General features: G+C 39.2%; 1 protein-coding gene across 2 annotated transcripts in view; it reads right to left on the bottom strand.

Moving 5' to 3' along the window:
- Positions 1 to 15,025, bottom strand: part of CRACR2B (calcium release activated channel regulator 2B) — a 44,018-nt gene extending 28,993 nt beyond the window's left edge. Inside the window, exons 1-2 of one of the 2 annotated variants that reach the window (XM_075187838.1) lie at positions 14,963 to 15,025; positions 6,021 to 6,071 (exon numbers count right to left, since the gene is read on the bottom strand). The gene's annotated coding sequence lies outside the window, so the exon portion shown is untranslated. Of the gene's footprint in view, positions 1 to 6,020; positions 6,072 to 11,428; positions 11,486 to 14,962 lie in introns of those variants that run through there. The other variant, XM_075187839.1, reaches the window with a different exon arrangement.
- Between the last annotated feature and the right edge of the window lie 420 nt (positions 15,026 to 15,445).

The raw sequence follows: 15,445 nt of genomic DNA, 5'->3' as shown, positions 1-15,445 counted from the left end.
ATAAGTTTGACTCATGCAACAACACTAATAGGGGAATTCAATTCCCCCTGAAGTACAGCCGTCCTAAAACTAGTACCGTTATTATGGTAATAGTGCGCATAATTACCGCTATTACGGTAGTTCTAACGCCGGCTTTTTGCTCGCAGCTCCCAGAGATGCGAGCTGAAAGCCGGGTTGATATTACCGTAATAATGGTAATATCTATAATGCGGCGGTACTTTGGGGGAATTGAATTCCCCCCCTAAAGGTCCCCCAAAAACCTCACAAAACCATTCAAGTTTTGTTTCCACTGCACAAAACTGTACAAATTGCAGACTCTGAACAAGCAAAATATGAATAAAAATTAATCATATACATTCCCAGAGTTCTACATCAACAACACATTTTCCAATGTATTAACCTAGACACTGCATGGATTACAGGTCTAAGAGTGCAAACACCATCCTCCCAGCAACAAGGGAAGCTATTCCACTGAACAACTATGTGATTACCCAATTCATTAGTGAATATAAATGTAGCCATACATCTGACTACTGCTTGGTATGTGGACTTGGATATGTTTGTAGTAACCAAGAAACAAAAAAGTATTTTAGTGATTGAGAAATTAGCAGCTTCAGGTCTTCCCCAAACAATTATCTTTTCCCTCACATTTACAGGCATTCATTTAATTAGTAACAAACAATAAACCAGCATTTGGCTAGTGGTGACTGGACTAATATGCTGTGGCAGACAGACTCTCCTCCTAATCAGTCTCATGCGTCGTCACACTCACAAGACTGATCTACTGGACTTTGGGAGGAAATAAATATTAGTAAGTGCTGCGGACCTACAGAAGTTTGTCTGTTGCTGGCGGCAGGAGCAGCTAAGGATGCATTTACCTTTAATGTCAAGTGTTAAAGTGGCGAATGTTAAACTTTATCTTAGCAAGCGTAGCTAGCATCAGCATTCTAAACCATTAGCCCCATGTGCAAACTATTAGGCAGAAACTTTTAATTGATTAAGGTGAATTGGATACACCGTAACTTGTTAAGCAAGCTTAGGGTGAATTTAATTGACCGCATTTTTTTTTTCAACCGGGTAAAAAAAATAAATAACCGCGCCGGTTTTGACCTGCTGACACGACCGCGTAAAAAATCGTGCAATTCAATTCTAAAACAGGTAAGCCAGCCACCGCAACGTTGATCATTGGTGCTTGCAAATTTTTTGGGGAGTGTAAGGGAGGGTTTAAAGCTGTTATCTGTAATATAAAAAAATGCATTGGCACACATTTTATTGCATTACAAAACCTTTCTATTTTAGAATATCTACATACAGTGCTTTTTTTTTTTTACTCTATTTTATTATTTTACTTTTTTTTTATACTATACAATCATCTATACCATGACAAAACACATTAGTACATACATATTACTGCATATAACATACATAAATATATTAATTAGTGATTAGTGTTTTTATTATTTTTATGATTTTTTTTTACATGCTTTTTGTAAATGAAAATGTTATGCATTACTGATAGACATAATTTATCTTTTTTTATTACATTGTTAGATGATTTCAAATAGTTTTATGTTTTTAATTTTTTGCAGAGCCATGAGAGGTGCGAGATAAAACTGGAGATTTGACAGTTTACTGCACCGCGTTAAAAAACAATTGAATAGCATTTAACGCTTCTCCCTCCCTTCCTCTCTATACTTTCAATGGATCTTCTTAAAAAGAAAAATGCTACTTGTGTAAAAAAAAAAAACGCTGCGTTAAAATTTTTATTGAATATCAGGTAAAGTTAACCTGCTCTAAAATGAGTGAAAACCGCCTTAAAATGACTTAACACGATGTAAAAAAAACTCGTTCAATTGAATTTCCCCCCTTAGCATCACTTGCAATAAGTTTGCCTTATATCTACACCTCATTCTCTCTTTTGTTACCTCCATGTAACAAATGGCTATTTTTAACTATTACTCTTGAAAGAGGTTTTTTTATGAACTGTAAGTATAAGGGTTGTGAACACATTTGTAATGCATGTTTTTGTCAAAGGATTGAAGAAGAAGTGGCTGATATATGTTCGGACGTACATCCATTTCCATAGCATATCTTGCGCAAGTAATATAGACTATATAAGCGCACTGTATGTACAGTACACATTGCAAGTATATTTACTGTATGTATTTAATGTAAAAAAAAATACTTTAAAATAAATATTTCTATAAATGCTTATACTGTTAAAGTTGTTTTTCTAGTACAATTTTTCTTTATGCGTTCTGATGTGACCTTTTATTGTACATAGGCATGTGTATACTGCAGCCTGTTGTGTGTGTCTACGTATGGGAAGTACTGTTTAGCTAGAGTGTACTTACACCCAGATTCCAATTGAGATATGGATATGAAAACAGTCAGAAATAAGCACAAGTTCTGTGCCCTCTTTTTAAATTGCGTGCAAGTTGCTTTTGGACTGAGTGCATCTGAATGTACTCTACTTAGAATGGCACTTGTCTTCCTCTTTGCCTGGACTTTAGGTTAAAGTATAAATTACTCTGTGACATTTTCATGAACAGGTTCTCTGATTCCCACAGAGATAAAAGAAATTCTATTTGTTTTCAAACTTGTTGGAGATAAGAGCCTAGGCTGACAGTGCTTAATGTGCAGAAAAAAAATATCTCCTTTTGTGGATATAATATAATGTTAATGTCATCCAGCCACCTCACTGGCACTTAAATAAGACCAGGGGGTAAATGTATCAAGCTGAGAGTTTTCCGGCGGGTTTGAAAAAAACAATCAGATTCTAGCTATCATTTATTTAGTACATTCAACAAAATGATAGCTAGAATCTGATTGGTTGCTATAGGCAACATCTCCACTTTTCAAACCTGCCGGAAAACTCTCAGCTTGATACATTTACCCCCAAAACTAAGGACTGGCTCATGTAGGTGACTTTTATGCCTGATTTCTTGCCACGTGGAAACTGCTGATGAAGTGCTGGCCAGGTCACCCATCTTCCTGTCCTGTGTACTCTAATAAGCTAAGAAGGACACTATATAAAAACATTTATTCTATAGGGCTCACTGCATAATGAAGGCAGAATACAATATCAAAGTAGAGATATCAATAATGTTTCTCTCTCCTAGTCCCAGAGTAAATAAAGTATATATGTCATTGGGAGGAAAGCATTGGCTGAGAACAGAATTCTGTATCACCCCCAGGTAGTGAATGAGTTAACTCACCTGCACTGGAACATACCCCAGGTCCCCAGCCCAGTGTCACTGTGTGTATTTGGACAAGAAGAGATAAGTAAATAGAGCTTTGGAAAGTTTTTCAGTGTCAGTGTTCTGGAACATGGACTTTTTTCTCCTTTATTATCAAGATCTAGTTAAACTGGTACTCCTATATATTATTAGAAATAGTGCTCCTGCAACCATTGGGTCTAGTTCCCAGGAATCAACTGTTTATGACCGTTCGTTGCATGCGTTGTATACATGGAGAATTTTGAATATGAGATGTACTGTAAAAGGCTGTAAACAAGAGCTGACTGAACAGCTGCCATAACTTGCCCAATCTTTCTTCTACAACCTTCACAGTATCTCACATCCAAAATTCTCCCAACTGTTACACATTACACAGACGGCAGCTATAAAAAGTCCCGGGGGGTGCTGTGGTTGAGTAACTTGGGACAGGGGGTTCCTAGACTCAGGACACCCACAGTAATAATAGTTAGGGAAATCTTTAAATAGTGACAGAGTGGGGGCCTCGGGAGGGTGAAGTAGCATTGCAGCATTTGGCTATGAGGTTCAGCGTTGCAGTGGTCCACCTCTGCTTACATCCCTTGTAATGCATCATGTTTTCCTTGGTTGTAAATTTTGTACCCAACCCTAAAATAGCCTCTAAGAGTCTGTTTTTTATAATAAGGTTTGTAACAGTGGTGTAGCCACAATGGGCACAGTGCACACAGGTCCATGAGTCACAGGGGCACTGTGTTAGCTGGCGAAGGTGGGCAGGAGGCCGGGACCTGGTCTGGAGCCATCCATTGCCTTTTGGGAGCAGTCACTATAGTCATGCTGCTGGTGACAGCGGAGATCAACCCTCTGCCAAAATTGTCATGCCTAGGTTGACAGACAGTGTACACAGCCATCTCCCTTATAGTCTGGCTGCCTCCATTCCTGTCCCTCCCCTTTACTTACCCTATGCTCATACCTTCCATGTGGTGCTGTCTCACCACATGTGCATAGAGAAGTGTCCCAGAGAGGAACCTTCCGCAGCAACCATCTGCACAGCAGCCTAGCAGGCAAGTGTGATGTAATGCAATGCAGTAGGGAGTATTAATGTAATGTAGTTTGGAGTACTGATATAATTTATTGGTGTATTAATGGAATCAGAGGGGTATCCATTTAAGTGTAGTGGGGTCTATTAAGGTTATGTGGTGGGGCTATTAATGTAAAGTAGTGTGGCAGATTAATCTAATGTGGCTTCTGGTGAGGTCTGTAAAGTGAGGGCTACTAAAGTAATGTAGCAACAGGTAGGGGCTATTAATTTAATATGGGATCTCTTTTTTAAATGTAAGGGCAATTAATGTATTGAAGTTGCTAACAATGCAACGTGTGGCCTCTGTATTAAATGTGTGGTCTAATAATTTAATGACGGGGAATTGTGGAGAATATATCTATTAAATATGGGTGTTATTAATTTAATGTCAAGATTGGTTGGAGTGGGAGGCCTAGAGTGTTCACTCGCTGCTTGGCTTTCCAGGAGGTGAATAGCACCTATCCCTTTTCCAAAACAGTCACCAACATTCCAGGATCTGGCCAAGCATCAACAAAGCTTAAGACTCCAGCAGCACCATCAGGACGTCAAAGCTATCAGAACCGGTGGAGCAAGCAGTACAGCCAACTGTCCTGACTCTGGCAAGACAGTCCTGAGTTTGGGGTACTGTCCCACAGCCAGGACTTAGTCCTGATTGTGGGATAGTTTATGTAACAAGGGGAGAGTGGGGTGAGAATAACTGGCAAACGCCCTCTACCTCTCCCACCTCTTGTGTTCCCTGACCATTCTCCCTTTGACATCAAATGTCCCAAGTTTTTGGATATGAATGCCAAGTACTCAAGTGCTGATATAATTATATTTCACTACTTTCTGATTGTAATTGCATAAATGTTACTCATGTACAATATGCTTCACACACAAAATTTGTATTTATTGTATAATAAATGAGCAACATTTATACTTTGATATTTTACTATATTAATATTATAATCTCATTCAAAGTAAAAATTCCCTTGGTCCCACCTCACCCAAAATGACAGGATCCCTGCAATTAAAAAGTTATAAAACTCTCGCCTGTGCCTGATCTATTATAATGTGGGTTCCTATATAAATTGTTGCCTAAAAGTTCATGGACAAGCCACACCGTATCCTCTGCAATACTGCTGTTTGGAAAGGGGGGATATGGTTATAAATACAATTTTCCTTTAAATATGAATAATACTATACAAGCGTTGTGAGCATTACTAGGAAATATACTTGTAGCAAATTCTGAAAGCAATGACAATAACCTTTATCAGCATTAGTCTGAGATGCAGTGTGATCCCTGCTCCCTAGTTTTCAGTCTGCATGCACATTTACAATGCATGTTTTTGGAGATAACATCTACTGTGATACATGATTGAATTATTATTACATTAGAAAATGCTGTATGAACTTTAGTCGGAGATAGGACTGGAATATGTCCAAAGGGGAAGGAAAGTGTTTAACATTAGAAGGTGTAGCAAGAGGTGTGTGTCCTATAAAATATTACATGGGATTAACAAGGGTGTGTGCATACAATTGCACACTTTGTAAATTGGCACTGTATTTAATGGAACAGCTGGACTTAAAAAAAAAAAAAAGCCTTGCATTTTTTTTGCGGGGGTTAATAGAGGAATGTGGCTTCTTTTTATACCTGCTGTTATCAATGTACGCTATGTCTAACATAACCATTCCTACAGGAGCAGTTTGTAATAGGACAATAAGAATACAGAAATTAAATACACTACCAGTCTTGGACAGAGAGCGGGTGTCCACCTGTGAATCCAGTTATAACGGCCCTGTATAGTGAAGAATAATATTTGTAATTAGGATAAATATTTTAGATTCTTAACAGACAATTACAAACAATCTAGATATTTATGGTTAGTGGTTCTAACACATTAGATGGAAATAATATAACATTTTCCAAGTGTCCTTGCGTCAACTATGTTCAAAGGGCCTACTGAAGTGTGGGGCCCACCAGCGGTCCTTAGACAGCTTTAGGGGAAACTGCACATCTAAAAATATCACCACAGACCACATCCTTAAATGCAATGGCTCTCTCAGACAGAAGCCTCAGAATGAGACATTGCTCAGCCCAGAGCATAATCTGCTGAGTTGCAGTCTTCGACATCTGTATGGTTTCCCAGCATAGTATACACTGACCAAGTTCAGGTAGCATGCACAAAGTAGCAGAGTATCTAATGGATAATACTAAAGTAACAGCACATGGTCTAAAGCTATTTGACTAGAAAAGCAATAACACTCATCCTGCTCAACTTAAATAATTGCACTTATCAGGGAGTATTTAAATAATAACAAACACAGGTGCTGGCCAACACCACTTTCCCGGAATTTCCAGGAGTCCGAAGAGAAGGCAAACCTCCAAAATCTCTCCAAGACAAAATAAAAGCAGGTTAGGACTCCAGGTATGTCATACTTGCCAACTCTCCCGGATAGTCAGGGAGACACCCGAAATTCGGGTCGGTCTCCCGGACTTCCGTGAGAGCTGGCATTTCTCCCACATCCCGCAATTCCCTTGTTAAAATGACACGATTCACAGAGAATCGCGTAATTTTTGCCCCCCGCGACAAAACTTAATTTTTCTTTGTGTGAGGGCAAAATGACACAAATTTAGGTGCCCCGCCCCCTCCACCCATTAGTCACGCCCCTCTCCTGGACGTCGCCTACTGAAAGTAGGCAAGTATGAGCTACGTATACCTGTCACCTACACAGTGGAGGCAGCCATTTTATGAGCCGAGTAGTTTCAGCCTATAATTTCAATCTAATACAATGAATCAGTGACATAACGAGTGTCATACCACCGTAAATAATGGCAGTTACTGCATATGTCAAACAAAAAACAAAACCCTTACATTTCTACAAGCACGTCACTTTGAAAAACTCAAGGAGTTGTCTCACAATCAAATAATATTGAAGAAAGTATATTTGTTACAGGATTGCATGATTCATATGTTTGTTATACTATATTCTAAAGTGATCCAATAAACTGTTAGCAATTATCCCTTTATGTGGCGATGTTCCTAATGCTCCCACTTCTTCATACAAATTGTAAATGTTGATAGAATAGAAAAGTGTGCAAACAATACAGTAACTAAATTAACTTCAATAAAATTTCCCACACTGCGTGTCTATAAATTACGACTTTCAGGAACAGTAAAACTGGCTTTTGTTATGGGGTTGCCACTTTTTCTTCAGAAACAATCCCGGCCTCCTCAATGTTGCCATATTGAGAATAGCAAACAAGATATATCCATGTATGTTGTCATTTACACAATACACGTTGTAACTTCGTCGTTCTATTTGTCTCCAGAACTGTATGCACAAGGCACAGTGGAATCACCTGATGTACAAAAAAAAGCAAGGTCTACATTGTACAAAATGAAGCGCAAAGGAGATTAAAATAAAAAGTAAACATTAAAACATGGAGCCTTATGCTAAACAGCTATGTGGGGCATTCAGAAACATACATGCAACAATTTCAGAATCTGATCATTTTAATGATAACCGGGACATATTGGCCATACCTGCCTACTCTCCCGGAATTCCCGGGAGGCTCACGAATTTCGGGGACTCCTGGAAGAGTAGGCAAAACTCCCGAAATTTGGCGAAATTAAGGGCAGTGAATGGAGAGGGCGAGGCTTAACTGCGTCATTAAGCTCCGCTCCCTCCATTTAATGCTGTGAATTTTGGCTTTTTAGAGTGGGGGTGGGGCTATGGTGATGTGAAATGTCATCACGCCCTCCTCCTGCCCCATCATGTCACATGACTTCTCCCCCGGATCTGGGCATGTATGAAATTGGCTTATTACTGAACTCAATGGTGGCCTTCAACAGGTGTCGGTTATGGGTGTCCTGTAAATGCAGTTACACACAGCAGAGCTTCAGAGCTGGTCTCCTGGTTACACGTCTACTGATGCATCAACTTCAACTAGGTCAAGGACACACCACAAGTAACAAATATGATCCTGATAATAGTGATTAAATGAGTCAAACAAGTGAGTTTGGAACACTAGTTCACAATATTGTTTATGTTTATATCTGTAAGTGTAGCGTTACACAAATCTACTTCATGCATTGCAACGTTTGTTATCGTGCAAAAACTGTTTTGTGTATGTACATCAGTATATTCCTTATGTTGGAAAGGTTTGCAAAAAAGAAATGTTCAAAATAATAACTCAAAACCATAAACCAGTATAACATAAAAATAGCAATGTACATGCACTGTAAATAGGCTTTGGTCTACAATCCTGTGCTTGACACTAAATTGCAACTGCATACCTCACAACTGTCTTCATTTAGGTGGGAAAGTATGAGGAGACTTTCCCGGCTAAATGGCGGATCAGGACTTTTGTTTTTCCGATTCCGGGGCAGCCGGGAGGTATGTCCCACTAAAGGATGCCCCTTCAATGTAGTGCATGCCAGCAGCAGATGCCTGCAGCATGGAAGTGGTGTCTTTAGGGGAGGGGAGAGGGCTGTGGACAGTCTAACGCTTCGGAAGTGCTGAATGCTCCCCAAGTGATGTAACCACACCCCTTCAGGCACGCCACTGTACTGTGTACAAGTGTATAGTACACAGAATACAATACTACATACTGTGCTGCTATCCGTAAATGACTGATAAGTTGGTTGCTATGGTACAGACAATGCTCAGCAGCTTTGGGACTGTCTGGCCCACAACGGCTTCACATTCCATTTAGTGTTACCTTCTCTGCAGAGTAAACCCACTTACTGATGCAGCTATGATGCAGACAGCTTGGCGACAATGTCACATGGTAGAGACAGAGGGCCTGATGCAGAGTTGAATGTCCACCTGTTGGCGTAGTGTAAATTGCCTGATTTTACTCTGTGCATGCACCCTGCAAATACCTGCTAATACCTGCACCTATGCACAGCTGCACACATACACACTGGCGCCTGCTTACACCTGGAGGTATGATGGGGAAAGGAAGGGGCATTCTAATGTAGGGCAAATACATTAAGAGAATGTTCACGGAACTGCCAAGTGAAGCACAGCGGAACGCAGACATAGGTACACCTTTTACAGGAAGTAATGGTATAGAGAAACTTAGCAACACCTAATATTTACTAGTATATTTTGGATGAAGAAACTGGGCACAACTATCACCACCAACAGCCACAACTAACATCAGTCACGAAATCCCTAGATACTTGGGCAGTGGTGGGGATTGGGAGGTCAGAGGGTTGTAGACAGCAGAGAGGGGATAAAACAGCAGTAACACATTCTAGTTTACCAGACTGTCCACTTCGTAAATGGACACCTTGCAGACGTATGGATGGCTAATTTAAGAACATAATCATGAACTTAATAGCTGTATGTCAATAGATTTAAGCGGACTAGATAAACCTGTAAAACTTCCTGCTGTCCTCCTCGTGGACCCAAATCCCGCTGTTCCACTTTATTTGGAAAATACCTCACTGTGGTGTCTCATATATAGATCTTTATGGACTGTCATGTGTGGATCACTCTTAACATAAAGGTAACAGCATTCACTACCTGGGGTATAAATTTATCAAACTGCGGGTTTGGAAAAGTGGAGATGTTGCCTATAGCAACCTATCAGATCCTAGCTGTCATTTTGTAGAATGTACTAAATAAATGATAACTAGACTCTGATTGGTTGCTATTGGCAACATCTCCACTTTTCAAACCCGCAGCTTGATAAATGTAACCCCCTGCATTAATGTGCTCACATAGGATAAATGCAGCAGGAACAAGTCTTAAGTATCATCGTTGTTTATTTGTAACGTGCTGCAAAACTCCACTGTATAACAAATCATGCACAGAAAACAGAACAAGTATATATGATGATGACAAGGCAAGTGAGGATGTGGGACAGACAGAGCCCTGCTCGGGAGAGTTTATAATCTACAGGAGAAGGGCAATGCTGGGATAGTAGGAGACAGTGAAGATTGGGACAGTAGCTGGTAATACCGAGAGGGATTAGTACAGCTAGAGACTAATTATAATGGGGTTTAAGAATTGTGAAATGAAGCATACAATTGTCACCTCTATTTGTAAAGCTCTATGTACCATGACTGCCATCATGCACCTGTGAGAACATAAGTAATTATCCTTCAGACTGTGTACTAAACCCATACAGCCATGCGGTCATTGTCACAAGACATAGGTAAGACAGCTGCATGCTTACGTTATACCACACTTGCCAACTTATGGCAGTTGGCGTCTGGGAGGTGGGCGTGCAGGGGACAGGGTCCGAAAATTGTGTCATTTTGACCACGCCCCGTGATGTAATGACGCAAACGCGTCATTTTACAGTGGGGGGTGTGGCCAAATGTCACGATTCTCAGCGAATCGCGACATTTTGGATCGAATTCTTCTGCCCACTTCACTAGGAAGCGGGCAGATGCGGGAGGCTGCCATACTCTCCTGGGAGTCCGGGAGACCCACCCGGATTCCGGGAGTCTCCTGGACATTCCGGGAGAGTTGACAAGTATGCGTTATACTCCATTCTGTACATGAAGCTGCAGATTAATTGCAAGGAATTCTGTTACAAATGAGAGTCATAAATACCTTGAATGTCAGGTTTACTGATAATTTGATACCATCAGAGCCCATGTATCTAAAGGCAGCACTGAGTTATACATACTCTGCACATGCGTAAAACAACATCCCAGTCACACATAATCCTCCCCGCACTGTTGTTTGTATTGGATTTACAGACTTCAGACACTAATTTACCTAAAAGGAGGAAGAGTTGTGATTTCAGCGTAAAATGGTTTTCATACATTTGCATGTGCTTAGAGAAAGCATCTACCAGCAGTCAGGTCAATTGTAGGGTGACAGTCACCTCCTGTCCATTATCATTACTTTACAGAGTGTATAGGAAAGTGTGCTCAATCCATTTATCTCACAGGTTATACAGATATTACTCACAGGCGTTCATTATATATATATATATATATATATATATATATATATATATATATATATATATATATATATATAGCTTAAACATATATTGCAATATGTGGAACTAACATTCCCTGTTTTTAATGTAGAACAGTACTTGATATAGCATTAATTATGTGTTTGGAGAGTGCAGAGTATCCCTGTTTCCATATATATATATATATTAGAGATGTACGCATACCTCCGTAATTTGGTTTTGGTCCGAAAACCATCTTCATGTGTTTTGCTTTTGGATCTGGATTTAATTAAAATTTGTGAAAAATAGGTATAACATTGATTTTAAGCTGTTTTTGTTCCTACATTACTATTTACAGCATTAATATTAATTTCCAGTCTATTTTCTAATGATATTTTGCACAGCTCCGCAAAAATAGGCGCATCTGTGCATCAGCTCCAACGTCCTTATTCCTCCCAATACCTCCCACCGGCAGATGCAAACATTTACTTCAGAACCAATCAAAGAAGACTTTGCATTCAGCCATTTTGCGCTTCATCTACCATGTCTACCTCAGAACCTTGTGTTTCATAATAAACCTAAATTAACAGGATGAATGGTGACATGTTCCCAGGGGAGGGCTGGAAAATTGCAGCCCAGGGGGGCAAGTCTAGACTCGGCAGCCTATCAGGAACATTTTAGAGGAAAACAATGCAGGTGGCCCAGTCACCCAGCCCAAGGTAGCCCACTATTGGACTGGCCCGGGGGGGGCATCTGCCCTCATGCTCCCCAGCCCATTCTGCCCCTGCATCTTCCTATAGCTGTTTTATTTCATTTTAGATCCAGAAGTAAGAGTGAAGCGACTCCATATAGTTCAGTATGTTCACAGGGGACGTCACATGATCCTAATTCTTCCCGGTAACAACAATAACAGTGAAAAGATTAAACGCCAGGGCCGTTAATCAGCTTTACATGTCATGAGGTTTTATAACCCAGCAGTCCATGTACTTGGCCATTCACAAACATCTAAGTCTGTTTGCTGAATGTTGCAATCATTGTTAACACTATGTTCCCAGCAGTTTCTGCAGTGCTGCGGAATAATAATCGCTATACAACATCTTGTACATCTAACAACAAGCCACATAGGGGCCTCGTTATGAAAGTTAGCAATAAGTCCAGTTAGAAGGTCCAAATTTTAAAAAATAATGTTGCAAGGGGTGCAAATGCAATTTTTTTTTTGCATGTATGGAAAATACTTTTGCTTTTTCACGTAGCAGACAAATACGGCGCAGCTTCATTTCCACACTGCGATTTAGAGTTGAACTAGGAGACTCCAAGCCCCCCCCACAGCCCCCAAAACGCAACACGGTTTTGCCAAGGTGTTAAATTGTACCATATATAAAAAACCTACAGAGGATTATTAAAAAGTGGTAAGAAATAACAGTTCACAGTAAGATAGTGTGCGTCCTTATGCAAACTATTATAAGAAAATCTCATGTAGGCGACGTATCATATTATCATATTATTAGTTATTCTTTCTTTGGATCATTTTGTAGGCATTCTATTAAGCAGCCTTTTATAATATACTTCTCTAGTTCATTATATGACTGTTGACAAGGAAATGCATTCACATTTTCAGATTCAGCCAAGCACCAAATTCTTTTAGACAAGATTTGTATTGATACTGAACGGAATCAGAACCCTCATTTGCATATTAAAAGGAAGCAGGAAGACCAAGTATAATGTTATTGGTACTTGTAGCTCCTGGAAGTGATAACTCAGTGTCATGTGTACCAAGATCCCAGGGAAATCAGAATTCAGATGAGTCTTGATGAAAAACTGGGTTGGGGGCACTTCTAATAATTAAAGACCGGAACTAGTGCTCTATTGGTTATATGGTAATGTAACATACTAGTGCTAGATTGCGTATTTTAATGAAAAATGAAAGGGCGTTAAAAATTGTAGGGAGGATTTTTCTTTAAATAGATTCATTCCAAGACATCACGGCAAAGCAGCACCGCAGGCAAAGATACCTATGTGTTTCCTGCTCCACCTGAAGTATGAACAGTGTAGTACATCTGTGTCTTCTAAAAATAACTACATAACCTATGCACAAAATATTTAGGGATCGCTCACTATATAGATTAAAAAAGGATCTTTTCCAGATAGTAGCAGGGTATGAACATCCAGAGGCTTTCCCAGCAATCTTACTGTAAAATAAGTGGGAAACTAAATGTATTCAATAATGGGTCTGTGTACCTAAATCTGTGTGTCCATTGCACCTTCCTATTCTGGCAGCTCCTATTTCTGGCCCTGAATCTCAGTAATCCCTACATTGTGGTACCCAATGGCATTACCCTGTCTTAAAACAGCCCTTTCGACAATGTCTAGTTTCCAAATATGTCAATGCCTTACAAGCAGTTTGTATTCAACATACTGTAACTTACACTGTTTGTGTCGATAACCCTACCACAGCCCACAGAAATGTTTTAAATTAGAGCAAGGAAGTCATGTGATCTCACCTTACTTTATCTATCTATTATATGTGTCGCTTAATTCAGATAGATGTAACAGGTAAGTGAATTATAATTAATATTTAGAGAAGACACACATATTACACAAGTTATGAGGCCCTTTGAAACTACCCCTCAATTTGTATATACATACAACATAATGCCAACTACTACTGGGAGTACTCCCCACATCATCTAGATAGATAGATAGATAGATAGATAGATAGATAGATAGATCCGAGAGAGAAAGAGAGAGAGAGAAAGAGAGAGGGGGGAGGCAAATGTATGAAATAGATATAGATATGAAAGAGATAAAGTGATCATAAATATGTGATTGATTGATTAATAGATAGATAGTATATAGATAATTATGAGAAACATACAAAGATATGAAATTGATAGATTTGTGATTGATTCGAGAAATAGACCGATTGATAGATATGTTTGATTGATGGGTATGAAATAGATATAAATAGGTGACAGATATGTTGAAAGATATATCTGAAATAAATATGGAATAGATAGAGAGATATGAAATGGATATAGATATGTGTGATCGATTGATAACTCTGAAATAAACGTGATAGATACATAGCTACAACATTATTTAAAAATACTGTATTATGAAAAAGACCTACACAAATGCACCTACTACAGTACTCTATAGACAGAAAGATGCAACATTAGTTAAAATATTACTATAGATTACACAAATTCATTATAAATGCACATACTACTTTATGCTAGCCTCTAATGAGAGTACTCTCATGATCAGGGGTACAAGTGGCTGCTCCTATATATACGCAGCAGGGATGTATGTGATGGGGCAGGGAGATAACAAGATGTTACAGGTTCAGGGATACAAGGATCTGCTTTTATATATATATATATATATATATATATATATATATATATATATATATATATCAGGGAAATAAGTATTTGGATAGATAACTAGATAGATATTTAACTAGATAGATAATTAGATAACCAGATAGATTGACAGACATTAATTGCTTGTGCTTTTGAGATCTATAGTTCAAACTCATTCTAGTTGCACAATTAGTTTTATTCCAGTGATACTGTACATAGAACTACGTAACTAGCAGATAAGCAAGAAAGAGAAAAGATTTAACCACTTGGCTAACAGTGAGACTACTAAAACCTGCCTGTTTCCTTCACTGCACAAGGGCTGCTAGACCCACCCCAGGACTTTCTGAGACCCTCATACAATGAGATAATAGGGAAGAGGCACATGACTGCTTACCTGTAAGGTGCACCTGCTGTTATAGCAAGACTGACACCCGGATCCTACTAGTGCACACAAGGGGCGTGGCTTCATGCAAAGGAAGGCAGCACAGGCCCCTCCCACCTGTTCTATCTTCCATGGACTCATAACGTTCTCTTTTCTTAACCTGTTCTGTGCCAAATAGGTCTGTAGATCAGTGCTGGGATAAGTCACTTTCGTAGCTTAGTAAAGAATTGGGTTACACTATTTTGTTATTGTACGGTTTGTTTATCATATGAAATCATAATGAATAATATTAGCAATAACCCACATGCAAATCATGAAACACATTTGAGGAATTATTTGGTCTTGAAAAATAAGACAGATTTCCTAAATGGTGTCTCTTCAGTCTGATAAATAGATTTTTAGGAACACACAGTAAAGATAATTTACAATAAAAACAAGAGAGCCTTCTCTATTTGTGCAAATGTGCTTAATTTTTCGCTCAGTACATAGGGGCAC

Source organism: Mixophyes fleayi, chromosome 10, assembly GCF_038048845.1.
Source record: "Mixophyes fleayi isolate aMixFle1 chromosome 10, aMixFle1.hap1, whole genome shotgun sequence".
Classification (NCBI taxonomy): Eukaryota; Metazoa; Chordata; class Amphibia; order Anura; family Limnodynastidae; genus Mixophyes; species Mixophyes fleayi.
Note: the sequence above shows the minus strand (reverse complement) of the source record. Positions and strands in the feature narration are given on the sequence as shown.